At 38.4% G+C, this 17,704-nt stretch overlaps 1 pseudogene; it reads right to left on the bottom strand.

Moving 5' to 3' along the window:
- Nucleotides 1–7,788: 7,788 nt before the first annotated feature.
- Nucleotides 7,789–8,163, bottom strand: LOC112868230 (large ribosomal subunit protein eL43 pseudogene; annotated as a pseudogene).
- Nucleotides 8,164–17,704: the final 9,541 nt, after the last annotated feature.

The following is a 17,704-nucleotide window of genomic DNA, read 5'->3' on the forward strand; positions in this document are numbered from 1 at the left end:
CTCCCCGCTTTTACACAGTCCATGACCAAGCCCCAGGCAGCACCTCCCTCCTGATATCTGTCTCAGATGTGGCTGTTTTCCCTGATACCTTACTTCTGAGGGACTGCGGCTTTGACCTGTTCTGCCCCAGGAGGGTCTCACAGAGCAATGGCTGGGTGCTGGCTGTACCCAGGATCATCTGTGGGACTGTGCTGCTGCCAATGCCCAGAGACTGCAGCCAGATGCCAGTCCACCCCAGAAAAAGTTCATGAGATAGTGTAGCAGCGTTTCAGGGATTATGGAAAATCACAACACACATCTGGCACCAGACTTCACCCTTAACCTTGTTCCAGCATCAGCAAATGTGGGTCTCCCGGGTCCACTGGGGCCTTGCCTTAGGGGATCCACACAGCCTCTACCAGGTGTCCTCCGAGCAGGGTAACTGCCTCTCCCCATGTGGCCTGAAGAACCCTGGACTCCGCTCTTCTCCTGGGGTTTCGTCCTTCTCACCAGAGCACCACAAGGTACAGAGCTGCGGAGTTTCAGACTCTGTGCTCCCCATGTTTATAGTCTTAATGGAATTTAAACCTTCTCCTTTATCCCTTTTTAGCTCAGTCCCTGCAGCTGTTTCCACTTTTCTACTTTCTCTCCAGCTGCTTTTTGCTTTTCTCGTATTCTCCCCTCCCCCCTCTCTCTGCATGCAAAAGAGGCTCTCTGCCCTCTTCAGCTTCTCTTTCCCCAAGTTCACTTCTCTGCCCCATGTACCTGCTGAATTCTGTGGTTCAGGCTGTGCAGATTGTTGTGTTAATCCTCAGATCAATTTTCTAGGTGTGCAGAATGGTTTAGTGTTGGTCTGGCTGTATTTCATGGATGCAAGACACACAAAAACTTCCATGCTGTTCTGTCATCTTGGCTCCTCCTCTAAACACAATTATTTTTGAGCCTTGAGTTCATCTCTTTACGCTAACAAGAATGAATACAGTGCTGGGTGCCACCCCGAAGTAAATTTGAGTTAAGAACACAAGGGCTGTCATCCTGGGTCAGGCTTGGACCATACAACCTGGGACACTCTCTCAGAGAGTGGCACATAGGGGCAGGGTGGAAACAGACTAAGTGATAACTCTGATATCTGCACAGATGTTAAGTTGTACCATTCTGTTGGTAAGTTTCCCTTAGTAAATTATGGTAAATATGCCATTAATAAATTTGTTCTGAGCTGTTTTTGAATCTGTTTATATTTTTGTTCTATACCAAATTTTGAGAGAGTGATCTCTGTAAATTTATTACCAACTGTCCTAAACAATGTATTCTCAGGCTAAGAGAGATGCTTCCTAGGATAAATTCTCCAGAATTTAGTGAATTGCAGAGATTTACAAGAACAATGGATCTAAGATCATCCATTGTTCACTGATCTATCCAGTTAGTCTATAAAATGAGTTCTGTGATGGAATATACTTGGAAAACACTTTGTATTATACCCTTTTCTGGGAGAATCATGGGACACACTAGCATACTGAAAATTCTAGAAGGAAAGGAAATGTGTTCACAAAACCTCTCTATGTGTAACACCCTGCAGAGCTAGTGTTCCATGGGAAAACTGTCCTAGCAGTTTAGGAATTGTTGGAGCTTTTCATATCCATAGACTGACTAAGGAAAGGTTGTCAGATGACAAGTACGGCATTTTCCATTCTCCTAACCCATTTCTAGTGCAGATTGTTGACTGTGAGTGTTGATACAGTGGGCAGCTGTTTAGTGATTTTCATCACCAATATCAGGGCAAACCACAAACAAGGAGAGCCATGGAAAGAATATGGGATTTGGAATGATAAGGTGTAAGTTGGAATCTCTTTTCCATTATCACTTGCAGCTGTGTGATCTTGGGAAGGTGACTTAGTTCTCTGAGTTTCCTCATGTGTGAAGTGGGAATAATAGTAATAGCTCTATATTACTAGAATTACTCTGAATTATATTTGTTACCATGTGTAGAAAGTTGGCAGAGTGTATTGATTTTTTTTAATTTGTTTAAAGTGTTTAATAAATTTTAAATGAGAATGAGTCCTGGTGTTCTAATTAGTGAATTGAATCATTAAACATGTAATAGGTGACTCTTTGGTTTAAGGCTAAAATCATCTTTTGTGTATAAATGTATAAAGGGAAGAGAAATTCAACCCTTCTGTCAGAAAGAAAAAAAACCCATAGGGGTTAATAGCTGTGCACGCTTTCACTGCCCCAGGTGCAAACATCAGCCCATTAGACGGGTAACGCAGCTGGCCCAATTTAGTGCTCAGCACCCGTCTTTATTTCTGCTCTGTTGGAACTGGCAATACAGAGTAGCTTCTGAAAAAGTGGTTTTAATACCTTGCTACGATAATATTCCCAAGATATTTGATCCACAAATAACTGACATTTTTCATCATTTATTTTTACAGCAAACAGGATTTCAATATGGCCTTTGTTCAAGTGTCTTTTTACTTTCTTTAAGGAAACAACAACAAAAGATACATACAGAACTCAGATTTTCCCCTCCAAATCCAAAAAAGGAGACAAAACCATAATTCCCTTTCTAGTACTCAAGAGCCAGAAATAATCAAAGAAATATGTTAGCTCCTGATACAAGTAATTTAGGAAACTATTCTTATGTGCTGAATGTATAATGGATGTGCAATTAAGAATGAGTTCATAAGGCAACACATATCAGCAGAGTCTTTTCCATTTAAAAACAAAAATGATTTTAATCCACTAGCACTTAGAACATAAAAATGTGTCCTAGGCTACTGCTCAGAGGTAAGAGGTATGACAATATCAAACAAATTATGAGATGATGCATCTCTTGGAGGATGGATTCCCATTGTTATGGAACACGCGCAGGGCATAGTCCTATGCTTTTATGCAAGAAACAAGTTGCCCCTACATTGCAGAAGTTGGATTTGAATTAACTTTGCAGAGATAAATCTTAGGCACTATGAATGACCACCAAAGGGGAAAATATTAGTGATGGAAATTAAAACTTATATGTACTTTTCCTGATAGTGTTGTTGGTGGTGGTGGTGATGGTGGTGGTGGTGGTGGTGGTAGTGTGTGTGTGAATGTGAAAGAATGAAAATATGTGTTCTGGACCCTATAGTCATGTCACACCTGTTAAGGATGAAAGGAAGTAGTATAGTAGAGCAAGTATCAATAGCTCAAATGTATTTGGTGCATTAGGTAAAGTACATGATGAAGGGGGAGGACGAAGGCTATGAGCGCTGGTGTGGGCTGTGAGGTAGTGAACATGCATACCTCCAAAAGGCATCAAAGCACATTTCTTTTTTAAAATTTCTTAAAAAATGTTTTCATTTATTTGAGAGAGAGAGCGGTAGAGGGGTGGGGCAGAGAGGGGGACAGAGGATCTGAAGCAGGGTCTGTGTTGACAGCAGTGAGCTTGATGCGGGGCTCAAACTATGAATGGTGAAATCATGACCTGAGCTGAAGTTGGATGCTTAACTGACTGAGCCGCCCAGGCACCCCTTAAAGTACATTTCTTTTTTCAAACCACCATGTAGCCCCAAAAAAAGAGCTGTATGGGCTCAAGTCCATCTCCTGGATTGGCAGTCAGTTTGCAAACTCTGGGCAAAAGTTTAAACAGCAGAAGTTCTATAGTGAAACTAGGTTCAGTTCCTGTTAACCAGGCTAGCAGATAAGTTTGGCAAGTTAATTTAACATTTGAAAGCCTCATTTTCCTTATGTCTGAAATGGGGATAATAATAGTACTTAGTTTATGAGATTATTGTGAAAGTATTATGATAATGTATAAATGTAATGTGTTTATAGGATGACTGGCACCTAGGAAACACTTAATAAATATCAGCTGTGTACACACACACACACACACACACACACACACGAAACTATATATAGGAATGATCATTTCCTCCTTTTAAATAGCCACTGGAGAAAGATATGAACTTTTATAATAATGTCTTGTGGCATATCCATTTGAGAGTAATTGATGGCAGCAAATGTTTTCTTTCAGAGAGTGGGAGGCAGTTTGGGTTTTGGAAAATATTGTAAGAAAGACTGATGAATAAGATAAATGGTAAAATTGTGCAATATGATTTTTGGGCACAAATAAGTTAATAAGAGGGAATATAAGTTTGGGCATAAAAGGATGTGTAGACAGGAATTCAGAGAGAATGGTCATAATTATTTTGTTGGGTTTCTAGCTCCCTGATATTTTCTAGTAAATCATCTCAATGTTAAAATGTTGGGGAACCCTGGGGCTCAGTAATTGACCATCTTCTTTGTCCATCCTCACTCTTCCTTGGTGATGTGATCCAGATTCATGGCTTTAAATATCTATTTGCTTAACTCCTACTAATTTATTTCTTCAGCTAGGCTCTGCCTCTATACTCTCAACTTATATACTCAGTCATCCAGTTGATACCTTCACACAGATGTTGAATAAGCTCTTGAAAGAACAGATTCCTGAGATTCACTACCTCCTTTTCAAACCAGTATCTCCAGTATTCTTGTCTCAACTGATGGCAATCCCGTTCTTCCAATTGTTCAGTCAAAAACTTTGGTGTCATACTTGACTTCTCTCTTTTTCTCATACTTTTTATCTGGTTCATTAGCAAATTCTGCCCACTCTACCACGTCCAGTTCTATCATCCTGGCCCAAACCACCATCATCTGTCCTCTGCATAATTACAATAATTTTGCCTGCTCTTACAGGAATAACTTTTCCCATGAAAATCTGGTCATGTTACTTCTCTATGGCTTATTCTCTGACTCAGTTCCTGTCTTTGCCATAAACACAGCTCTCCATAAACCTGTTTCTTGTTGAACTTCTTGGACTTTATTAACCCCTTTATCATTTTATCACACCTGCCACACTGACCCCCTTGCTGTTTCTTGCACACACTAAGAGCTACTACCTCTGGAACTTTGCTTTTGCTCTTCCTTTGTCTGGAACATTTTTCTGCTATATATTTGCATGACTGGTTTTCTCACTTCCTTCAGGCCTTGAGTTAAAAGTCACCTTCCCTGGCTATCTCATTTAGAAATTTTTTCCCCTCCCCCCATACTTTCCTTCTCTGCTTTGCTTATTTTTTTTAATGTTTACTTAATTATTTTTGAAAGAGAGAGAGCGAGTGAGAAGGGGAGGGGCAGAGAGAGAGAGAGAGAGAGAGAGAGAGACAGACAGAGACAGAGACAGAGACAGAGAGACAGAGAATCCCAAGCAGGGCTCAAACTCATGAACCACAAGATCATGACCTGAGCCAAAATCAAAAGCTGGATGCTTAACCGACTGAGCCACCCAGGAGCTTTACTTACTTACTTATTTTTTCTTAACAATCATTTTTGTGTCTCTCACTATAGAAGGTAAGCTCCCCGAAGGCAGTGAATTTTGGCTGTTTTATTTACTGTTGTGTTGTCAGTGCATGGACAATGCCTGGCCCCAAATAAGCATGTATTAGATATTTGTTGAATGAATGAATAAATGAATTTGCTGTCCTTTTTGTTACTTACTTTTATTTTATTTTATTTTATTTTATTTTATTTTATTTTATTTTATTTATTTTATTTTATTTTCCATCCCCTGCCTCTTCTTTGTTACTATTTTTAAATGATGCAGGAACCATGAAAGAAATGGGCAGTGAGTTACAGTGGATCCAGGCACTTGGATTCTATTTGTAGCAGTGCCATTAGGTAGCTATGTTGTTTGGGACCTGCTTTACTTTTTTAAGCCTTGATGTCCTCTGAAAAATGAGGAAGGTAGACAAGATAGATGGATGTTTTCTAGAATCACTTCCATCTCTGGGTTATGTGACTCTGATATAACAAAGAAGATGCTTATAGGAATAAGGACCTGTGCTCTATTTAAGACCAACTTACAGCTTTCTGTGATAGCCAGAAAGTGTGCATTTCTTGGTCTCTCTGTTTGAAGTTTACCACCAATAATCTTTGTCTTTGAGGGAGGACCAAAGCCTGACAGTTGAGTAGAAGAAGAAGTAATTCCCCAGTTTTAGTTCTCACCTCTCATCTGTCATACTGGCTTAGCATATTTCCTCACCAAGCTGGAACTTATTTTGTACTACTTGCAGTAATGCTGATGCTGTTAATATCAAGTTATATTTTTCCTAAGTATTTCTACATGTATTGATTGCCATCATCACATCACCATTCAGAAGATGGGTCAAGTTTTGTCAACATTTCCACTTACAGAAGCTGGAAGCAGAGAACCAGAGGGTGATGAATTGGCCCTGTCACAGAGAAAGTCAAGGACAGAATTCTATAATAAGCAGTGTTCATTTTTTACTAATAAAGTGCTGCTGTTAGAAGCTGAAGTCAGAACTGGTAGCATTCTTGCCATCTCCAAGTCTGGAATGGTAGGTCATTTAGAAACACTTACATAAATGTTTCTGCAACTCATGGAGTGCCAGGAATGCCACGAAATTTTGTTGGTGGCTTACAGATTTCCAGTACTATGTGGAGTGCAGAAGACAGAATCTCTTGACTCTGGGCTTTATAGGATAAGTACCCTTTCCCTTCTCTCTACTCAAATTACTTGAAGATAATGATCCTTTCTAGGCATTTTGCCAGAGCAAGAATAGAATTCTGTCTGCTAAATTTCTGGTCAAAAAAAGTGAACAGGTGGAAGAAAATGTGCCTAATATGTTTCTCAGTTGAGAGAAGTGAGCAATGATAGATATAACTATATAAATAATTATTAACCAGTGCAGAATTTTTAAAGACAAGAATTCAAAGGCAACTTTGGAAACTAGGAAGTTTATCACAACATAGAAAGCATAAATAAAATACAAAGACTTAGGTATCCAGGCTCAGTATTTAGAACATAAATGAGTTCAAAATCAGATATGTCTCTGAGACCAATTGGAATTTATCCCATCCTGGGTAGATTTGTCTTTTGGTAAGAAGGGGCTCAGAGACTGAGGTATACTGTACAGGGTTCCAAGATTGAGTATATGCAAGCTACAAGGTTGAACTGTGTCTCTTTTGCTGGAGAACCTGGATTCCTTACTTATTACTTTAAAATACAACAATTTTTGATAACAAAGTCAAATATGTCCCATTGAAGAGAAAGTTGAGAAAACTGAGTGTAGTGAGTATAATGTAAGTAATATTATCTCTGAGTTTTTACTGTTGGAGATGAATGCTTAAGGTAGGAAGTGCCAAGTGTGTATGCATTGTAGGTCTGTATAGCTCGAGCCCTAATGCCATGGACACTCTTTCTGTCAAGGGGACAGATTAAACCTTCCTCTTGGCTCCTCCACCCCAGGGAGAATGCAGCTGTCAGAGTGGACATTTAAACACATGAAGTTTATAGTAGTGCTGCCTAGACTAGCAGGCAGATAAAAACTATTCCAAGAGTTAGATAAAGCAGGCTACAAGCATCTTGTAAAGCATATTAGTATGAAACAAGGCTTCAGTATAAATCAACAGGTAAAGAAGAACTTCGAATAACTTCATATGCCAAGACTGATACTACTGAATGGAAGTAGCATCAGTCCTAGGGCAGCATACCTTAGAGATATTCAGTATATGTGGGGCTACTGAGGAAGATGGCTCCAGATGAAGCAGTTAAGGCTCTGCTCTTAGTTATACCAGCTATGTGTGCCTGCTAGAGTATTCAAAGGACCTGAAAGTCAATTTCACAATATTAGTGCTTATTGTTTATACTTGTGTTTTTTTTTTTTTTTTTTTTTTTTTTTTTTGTCTTTGAGTTTGGATTGAGTCCTTCCCAATGAGTACTTTTAGCCTACTCATGGTCCTTAGCCAAAAGAACCCCTCTAGGAATCATTACATTTATTTTTTGTTATATAAATGAACCCATTTATTATAGGCTAGCTTCAAATGGTGGAGCTTCAACTGGTCTTTCAACTCCTTCAGTCTTCTGATGGCCAACTTTACTATGACGGCAGAAGTGGTGTTGTAGGACCAGGCACCACTGGCTATGGTTTTCATGCAGGAACCACAATGGCAGATTCCCACAGCTCGTCTTTTCATCTTGGTTTTGCCCCAGAAGGAGCAAGTGTACTTGCAACGTGCCCTTGCAAAGTGTACTTGGCATGCTGGCTTATTTCAATCTTCTGCACGATTTTCCTGAGGGAGACACCATAATGGGTCCTGTATTTACCAATGATTCTGACCTTCTTGGCATGTTTAGCCATGTTGCCACAAACTAGGTCTGAGCCCAGAGAGCATGGGATTATTACATTTAGATACCTGGATTGGGTGAACTCTGAATGTTACTGGTAATCGTGGAGATCCTGACCTTCAATGACTGCTGTATTAGCAGGGCTGATTGCTGTTTCAGTAGCAATTTACAGCGCACATCCTCTGAGAGATACTGGTTAGAGTCCCTTCCTTACATACATTACTTCTGAAATTATGTGCTCTTATAGCCTTAGGTTTTATTGTAACCTCTGCTACATAATGCACAAAAATACTTATGAATGTTCTAATAAACATTTTAATATTCTCATAAAGGTGGTTTTCCAGAAGCTATAAAGATACAGATAAATCTGTCTTTCTAGCACACACACATATATACACAGGAAAGAAAACGAACTGCTTTGGACACACAAGCTCATGTGCTAGAGAGCATAAAAAATCTTCTTTTCTCTTTATCAAGACCTAACTTAAACTGCCACTGAGTTAGTTCTTCTACCCAGGGGACTCACTGTCCAGTGGGCAACACAAATTTGACTATATTACTCTTCTGTATAAAACCTTTAGTGACTCTTCATCACCCATGGAATACAGCTCAAAGTCCGTCATGGAAATATGCCATGGACTTTATCTTTTGTCATTTCTGCCTCACATTATTTGCTTTAGATGCAGCATACTACTTCTGGTTCCTTGCACATATCACACAGTTTCATTGCCTCCTTTTTCAGGCTTATCCTCTTCCCTTTAGAATATCTTCATCTCATTTTCTCCTGACTATTCAAATTAGTCCTTAGTTCAAGTGTTACCTCTGCCCTTTAAGATAATGTCTCTATCTATATTAAAAAAAATAAATAACTAATTAAAAAAAGATAATCTCTATCTTATTCTTTCTCACCTCCAATACGACCTTATGTTCTTAACTGGGTGGGTGAGGTAGCCCTCTGAATTCTCACTGCACTCAATGCAGATCACCATGGGACACATTTTATTTGTTTATTTGTCTGTCTCCTTCAATGGACTCCAAGTTCTTTGAAGGCAGAGGTTTTTGGTTTTTTTAAATTTCTTATTAACCTTTGGGTTTCCCATTGTCTAGCTAAATGCATGATATATAGCAGCTGAAATAAGTTTTAACTATTTATTTAATTGAAATAGTATCATTCAAAAAATAGCAGTCTTAAGAAGTCCAGCAGAGCTAGTTCTGACAGAACACATTTTAGTCTAATGTTGAAGTCTAGTGAGAATGATAACTTCAATATGGTTTAATTTCCACTCATGTGGGTTTACTACCAGTTGTCAAACAAGCCACATAAAGAAAGCAAGAAAGAAAGAGGTAGAATGGATGGTTCTTACATGCCTCCTCAGGTTCTCAATACATATTTTTTAATACTTCAGTATCTCCTCAGTTCTTCAAGGAACTGTGCTTAAGGGCACTGAGGTGGCTCAGTGGGTTTTAATGTCCAACTCTTGATCTTGGCTCAGGTAATGGATGTCACAGTTTGTGAGTTTGAGCCACATGTCAGGCTTTGCACACAGCGTGGAGCCTGCTTGCGATTCTCTCTCTCTCTCTCTCTCTCTCTCTCTCTCTCTCTCTCTCTGCCCCTCCCCCACTCATCACTATAAACTTCCCTCTTAGAAATGCATTTACTGCATCCCAAAGACTTTGGAATGTTGTGTTTCCATTTTCACTTGTCTCCAGGTAATTTTTGTTTTTCTCTTTGATTTCTTTGATGATCCCTTGGGTGTTTTAGTAGTATGTTTTTTAGCCTCCATGTGTTTGTGTGTTTGTAGGTTTTTTTGTTTTTTGTTTTTTTTTTGTGATTCATCTCTAGTTTCATACCTTTGTGGCTGGAAAAGATGTTTGATATGATTACAATCTTTTAAAAATTTTTGAGACTTGTTTGTGGCTTATCATGTGATCTATCTTGGAGAATGTTTCATGTCCATTTGAGGGGAATTTGTATACTGCTGTTTTTGGTTGCAATGTCTGATATATATCTATTAAGTCTGTCTGGCTTAATGTGTCATTCAAGGCTGATGCTTCCTTATTCGTTTTCTGTTTGGATGATCTGTCCAATGTAAATGAGCTGTTCAAGTCCCCTATGATTATTGTATTATTGTATTGTATTTCTCTCTTTGTGTCGGTCAATATTTGCTTATAATTAGGTGCTCTGTGTTGGGTGCATATATATTTATAATTACTATACCCTCTTGTTGGATTGGGTCATTTATCTTTATGTAATTCCCTTCTTTGTGTCTTGTCACAGGCTGTTTTAAAGTCTATTTTATCTGATATAATAATTGCTACTCTAGTTTTCTTTCCATTTCCATTTGCATGAATATCTTTTTCCATCCTTTTACTTTCAGTCTGTGTGTCTTTAGGTCTGAAGTGAATTTCCTGAGGGCAGCATATAGATTAATCTTTCTCTTTCTTTCTTTCCTTCTTTCTTTCTTTCTTTCTTTCTTTCTTTCTTTCTTTCTTTCTTTCTTTCTTTCTTTCTTTGTTTCTTTTTTCCATTTAGCCACCCTACGTCTTTTGATGGGAGAATTTAGCATATTTACATTTGAAGTAATTATTGATAGGTATGTACTTTTTGCCATTTTGTTAACTGTTTAATGGTTGTTTTTGTAGTTCTTCTCTGTTTCATTTTCTCTTGTTTTCTTCCCTTGTGATTTTATGACTTTCTTTAGTGTTCTGCTTGGATTTTCTCTCTCTCCCTCTCTCTCTTTTTCTTTTCTTTTCTTTTTTTTTTTTTTTTTAGTAATGTATCTATTATAGGTTTTTGGTTTGTGGTTACCATGAGGTTCACAGATAACAATCTATGTATATAGTAGTCATTTTAAGTTCATGGTCACCTAACTTTGAATGAATTCTAAATGTACTACGTTTTTACTTCCCTTTCACAATTTCTTATGCTTTTGGTGTTATATTTTATATATATTTTTAATATATATGTATAATATATGAATAATTTTTTTAATGTGTTGTTGGATCCAGTTGGCTACTATCTTGTTGAGGATTTTTGCATCCATGTTCATGAAGGAAATTAGTCTATAGTTCTCGTTTTTAGTGGGGTCTCTGTCTGGTTTTGGAATCAAGGTAATGCTGGCTTCACATAAAGAGTTTGGAAGTTTTCCTTCCATTTCTATTTTTTGGGACAGCTTCAAGAGAATAGGTGTTAACTCTTCCATAAATGTTTGGTAGAATTCCCCTGGAAAACCATCTGGCCTTGGACTCTTGTTTTTTGGGGAGGTTTTTGATTACTAACTTGATTTCTTTACTGGTTATGGGTCTGTTCAAATTTTCTATTTCTTCCTGTTTCAGTTTTGGTAGCGTATATGTTTCTAGGAATTTGTCTTTCTTCCAGATTGCCCGTTTTATTGGCGTATAAGTGCTCATAATATTCTCTTATTATTGTTTTTATTTCTGCTGTGTTGGTTGTGATCTCTCCTCTTTCATTTTTGATTTTATTTATTTGGGTCCTTTCTTTTTTCTTTGTGATCAAACTGGCTAGGGGTTTATCAATTTCATTAATTCTTTCAAAGAACCAGCTTCTGGTTTCGTTGATATGTTCTACTGTTTTTTGGTTTTGATAGCATTGCTTTCTGCTCTAATCTTTATTGTTTCCTGTCTTCTGCTGTTTTTGGGTTTTATTTGCTGTTCTTTTTTCAGCTCTTTAAGGTGTAAGGTTAGGTTGTGTATCTGAGATCTTTCTTCCCTCTTTCGGAAGGCCTGGATTGCTATATACTTCCTCTTATGACCGCCTTTCCTGCGTCCCAGAGGTTTTGGGTTGTGGTGTTATCGTTTTCATTGGCTTCCATGTACTTTTTAAATTTCCTCTTTAACTTCTTGGTCAGCCCATTCATTCTTTAGTAGGATGTTCTTGAGTCTCCAAGTATTGTTATCTTTCCAAGTTTTTTCTTGTGGTTGATTTCAAGGTTCAGAGCATTGTGGTCTGAAAATATGCACGGTATGATCTCGATCTTTTTGTACTTGTCGAGGGCTGATTTATGTCCCAGTATGTGGTCTATTGTGGAGAACGTTCCATGTGCACTGACGAAGAATGTATATTCCGCTGGTTCATGATGAAATGTCCCTAATATATCTGTTAAGTCTACCTGGTCCAGGGTGTCGTTCAAAGCATTGTTTCCTTGCTGATTTTCTTTTTTTTTTTTTTTTTCAACGTTTTTTTAATTTATTTTTGGGACAGAGAGAGACAGAGCATGAACGGGGGAGGGGCAGAGAGAGAGGGAGACACAGAATCGGAAACAGGCTCCAGACTCTGAGCCATCAGCCCAGAGCCTGACGCAGTGCTCGAACTCACGGACTGCGAGATTGTGACCTGGCTGAAGTCGGACGCTTAACCGACTGCACCACCCAGGCGCCCCAACCTTGCTGACTTTCTTGATTAGATGATCTGTCCATTGCTGTGAGTGGGGTGTTGAAGTCTCCTACTGTTATGGTATTACTATCAATGAGTTTCTTTATGTTTATGATTCATTGATTTATACATTTGGGTGCTTTCACATTTGGCACATAAATGTTTACAATTGTTAGGTCTTCTTGGTGGATAGACCCCTTAGTTATGATATAATGCCCTTCTTCATCTCTTATTATAGCCTTTATTTTAAAGTCTAGATTGTCTGATATAAGTGTGGCTACTCTGGCTTTCTTCTGTTGACCATTAGCATGACAGATATTTCTCCATCCTCTTACTTTCAATCTGAAGGTGTCTCTAGGTCTAAAGTGGGTCTTTTGTATACAGCATATAGATGGATCTTGTTTTCTTATCCATTCTGTTACCCTCTGTCTTTTGATTGGAGCATTTGGTCCATTGATGTTTAGAGTGAGTAGTGAAAGTGATGAGTTTATTGCCATTATGTTTCTTGTGGAGTTGGAGTTTCTGGTGGTGTTCTCTGGTCCTTTCTAGTCTTGTTGCTTTTGGTGTTTTTTGTTTGTTTGTTTGTTTGTTTGTTTGTTTGTTTTTTGTTTTGTCTTTTCTCCCTTCAGAATGACCCCCTTAAAATTTCTTGCAGGGCTGGTTTAGTTGTCATGAACTCCTCTAATTTTTGTTTGTCTGGGAAAATTTAATTTCTCCTATTTTGAATGACATCCTTGCTGGATAAAGAATTCTTGGCTGCATATTGTTCTTATTCAGCACATTGAATATATCCTGCCACTCCTTTCTGGCCTGCCAGGTTTCTGTGGATAGGTGTGCCGCAAACCTGATGTGTTACGGACTTTTCCCCTTGCTGCTTCATGAATCTTTTCTTGCCTAATATTTTGTGAATTTGACTCTGATATGCCTTGTTGATGGTTGGTTTTTGTTGAATTGTATGGGTGTTGTCTGTGGTTCCTGGATTTTGCTATCTGTGTCTTTCCCCGGTTAGGAAAGTTTTCCTCTATGATTTCCTCACATAAGCCTTCTACTCCTTTCTTGTCTCTCTTCATCTTCTGGGACCCCTATGATTCTGATGTGGTTCCTTTTTAATGAGTCACTGATTTCTCTAATTCTTAAATTATGCTCTTTTGTCTTTGTCTCCCTTTTTTTCCTGCTTCATTATTCTCCATAAGTTTGTCCTCTATCCCTGATTCTGTTCTGCCTCATCCATCCTTGCTGCTGCGGCCGCCATTCGAGTTTGCAGCTCAGTTATAGCATTTTTTATTTCAACCTGACTAGGCTTTACTTATTTTATATCTGCAGGGAAGGATTCTAATTCATTTTCGACCCCTGCTAGTATTCTTAGTATTGTGATTCTAAATTCTCGTTCAGACATGTTGCTTGTAGCTTGTGTTGATTAAGTCCCTGGATGTCATTTCTTCCTGCTCTTTCTTTTGGGGTAAATTCCTTTGTTTTGTCATTTTGAAGGAAGAAAATGAATTAACAAGGTAAAAAGAAATTAAAATTAAAAAATTATAAACAGCACACACACACACACACACACACACACACACACACACAAATCAAATAAATGATGTTTGATCCTAGGTATGTTTTGGTCTGGTTGTTGAAAGGAGTTTGATAGATTAGAGAAAAATGGAGGAAAAGAAGGAAAATTTTAAAAAAGGAAATGTTTGAATATTTGAAACAATGAGGACAATGAAATAGAATATGATGAAGTGATGGAAGTAAAATGGAATTTGAAAAATTTACACAAAATAAAAAGTATAGTAGAGAAAAATTAAAAATATATTTTTAATAAAAATTGAAAATAATAAAAATTTTCTTTTTCTGTATTCAAGACAAAGAAAAGATTTGAAAAAGAAAAAAAGAAAAAAGAAAGAAAATTGACTAGATGCACCGGTGAGCAGACTGAAATATGATTGAAATTATGTTGTTTTCCCCTAGAGGTCAAACTATGATGCACTTTATAGTCCAGAAACTAAGCAGGTGGAGAGATTTGTGGTGTTCCTGAAGAGCAAGATTGGCCTAATTGGGTGGGGCTTAGTGTAATGGCTCCGTTCTCCACTAGATGGCACTGCTTAACTTACTGGGGTTGAATGCTGTGCTTGTAGGTGTGTATGCACATGCGTGGAAGGGGTGAAAATGGCGTCACCCAGTTACCCAGTCTCTAGTATCCGAACTCTGTTCTCCCCAATCTCATTCTTTTTCTCTTGCTTCTGTCCACTTTCTGCTTTTACACTGCCTGTGACCAAGGCATCAAGTTGTCAGGGTGCACCTCCCTCCTGAGTTTTATCTCGGATGCTGCTGTGTTTCCTGACCCCTCACTTCTGAGGGACTGCAGCTTTGACCCACTCAGACCCTCTGAGGGAGGGTCTCACTGAGCAATGGCCAGGTTCCAGCTGCACCCAGGAACATTCAGGGACCGTGCTGATGCTGATGCCCAGAGACTGTGGCTGGGTGCCAGCCCACCCCAGAAAAAGTTCACACAATTGTGTAGCAGCAGCATTTCAGGGATTATGGGAAATCACAACACATATCTGGCACCAAGCTTCACCCCTAATGACTTTGTTCCAGCACCAGTGAATGTGGTTGTTCTCTGCGGTCTGCTGGGACCAGGTGGCCATACAGCCTCTACCAAATATCCTTCCAGCAGGGGGACCGCCTTTCCCCCTGTGGCCCAAGGATCCCCAGACCTCATTCTGTTCCTGGGGATTCTTCCTTGCCACCAGAGCACTGCCAGGTATCGAGCTGCAGAGTTTCAAACTCTGCACTCCTCCTGTTTATAGAGTCTTAATGGAATTTAAACCCTCTCTTTTCTCCTTTCTCTCTTTTAAATTCAGTCCCTATGGCTGTTTCCACTTTTCCTCTTTCCAGCTGGTTTTGGAGGGGGGTGCTTTTCCCATACTCTCCCCCCATCTCTGTCCTCTCCCTGCACGCAAAAGTGACTCCCTGCCCTCCGCAGCTTCTCTCTCCCCCAATTCACCTCTCTGTGCCACCTACCTGCTGAGTCCTGTGGTTCAGGTTGTGTGGATTGTTGTGTTAATCCTCAAATCAGTTTTCTAGGTGTGCAGGATGGTGTAGTGTTGATTTGACTGTATTTCATGGATGCAAGATGCAAAAAAACTTCCATGCTGTTCCATCATCTTGGCTCCTCCTGATTTCCTCTGAAAATGTCTCTAAATGTTACTATTCTTGATGCTTCGATTGGAGAATGTGGACCATTTTGAGAACTAGCAGGCCAGAGTGTTATCTTTTATTGTGTCCTCTCTTTGCTTCCCATGGATTTCTTTTTCTAAGCAGAGTGTCTCTATGCAGACATCTGAGTAGCTGAGCAATTGAACTACCAGTGACTGGCTGTGTCTTTTTAGGGTTTATTGTGAAGTAGTTGCCAGCCCAGTAGTGTATCACTTTGCATTGCTCCCCATCTTTCCATCTTATAGTTTTCCTTACTTTTGCTCTATGGAGATTTTATGCCCCAGATGAATTTTAAGTGCTTCCTCCTAGGTCTGGGAACTTTTTTTTCAGGGAGCTTTGGCTAACATAATATAATAATGACTTGTTTAATGCTTGTCTCTTCTGGGAGACTGAAAACTCCTTGAAAGTAGTAACCATGTCATCTCATTTGTTATGAGATGGGACCTGACAAAATAGGCCAGAGGTCCATGTTCATATAACAGACCTATACATGAAAACATAGGGAATTGTAGAATAAAAATGTTCTTTGTGAAATTCATATACTCAAATATTATTGTTAAATAAGCCTTTAATCTTATTGGCTAATATTTAAAAATCATCTCTTGAATATGAAATATAATGTGCTATTTGAGTAATAGATACATTAAGGAAAAGAAAGTTTTACTAAACATATAATTTAAAGCCCCAATGGTATTTTTGCCAGTTGGTTATTGCCACTGTTAAGATAATTCTTATTAAAAATTAACCCTAAAAAATTCAAAATCTATGTAATATATTTAAACATCTTAGGATTTGGCTGTCTCTGAAAGGTAAAGGACAAATAAATATCAAGTAATAAGCATCTAAGAGCTTTGACAGGAAATAAAGGCAGAAAGCCTAATACAGTCATAAAAAGAGAAGCCTAAATAAAGCCATATTTGGAATAAAACAAATCTCAGTACCTTCTGTATAATTTGCAATAAACCACAGATGCCAAACATTCATCTTATTTAAGTCAGTCTGGCACTAATCTCAAACTAAGTTAATTTCTCAAATTGGATTAATTATGGTGAAAGAAATTTTGCAATTACCCATAGGAAGATGCTGGGAAAATTGTAAACTCAGGGTAATTTATGATTGAGTATATATGTTGATCATGAATGCTGCATATTTGGGGCTGTGAGACTAGGTGTGAGCCCTATGTGACTGCATTCAAGTTTGGGCATGGATTAAACACACAATCTGAACATTAAATTTACCCTTTTTACTTTTATTTCTAGCTTTGTGTCAGATAATTTTTTTTATGTGTTTTGAAGGAAGGTTCCAGACCATGGGAGCCAGTAGTAATAGTGCACTTAAAAAAATAGCTCTTAAAGGATGTATATGGAAAATATTCTAAATTTTAGAATCTCAAGTTTAAGCATTTCAGGAAATCTTATTTTTTAAAATGAAAAGTGGAAGTTTTCCATGTGAGAAATAGGAAGGAAGAAAGATACCCATTTTTATTGAACTAGAGAAGCTTTGTATGTATCATCTTATTGAATTTTGGTAACAATCAGTCTTCTGGAATAAGTGTGAGTATTCCTATTGCATTGCTTAGTAACCAGGGATTGGGGATTTTACTTTCAGAACAACCCAGTCAGTAAGTGGTAGAGCTAGAATATAAATCCAGGCCAACTGACTTCAGAAACTCTGTCCTATTGGCTGTGTCATGCTGCCTAGTTATCACTAACTGTTGGAAGAATTTAAGGTTTATTGTTTCTTGTTAGATGCCTCTTTCTTATCCATGGGACAGCTGTAAATTTATCTGTCTTTTACTCTATAATTGGGATAGTTTTAGTGTAAACTGGACTTGCTTGAAGAATTGGCATGAAAAAGTAGGAAGTAGGGCTTGGATAGCATATTAGGGTTTTCCAGAGAAACAGAACAATATGAACCATCAGAGATAATGTAGTCTCTGTCATCACTAGTTG

The sequence above is a fragment of the Puma concolor genome, chromosome D3 (genome assembly GCF_028749965.1).
Source record: "Puma concolor isolate L17-30 chromosome D3, mPumCon1.1.hap2, whole genome shotgun sequence".
NCBI lineage: Eukaryota > Metazoa > Chordata > Mammalia > Carnivora > Felidae > Puma > Puma concolor.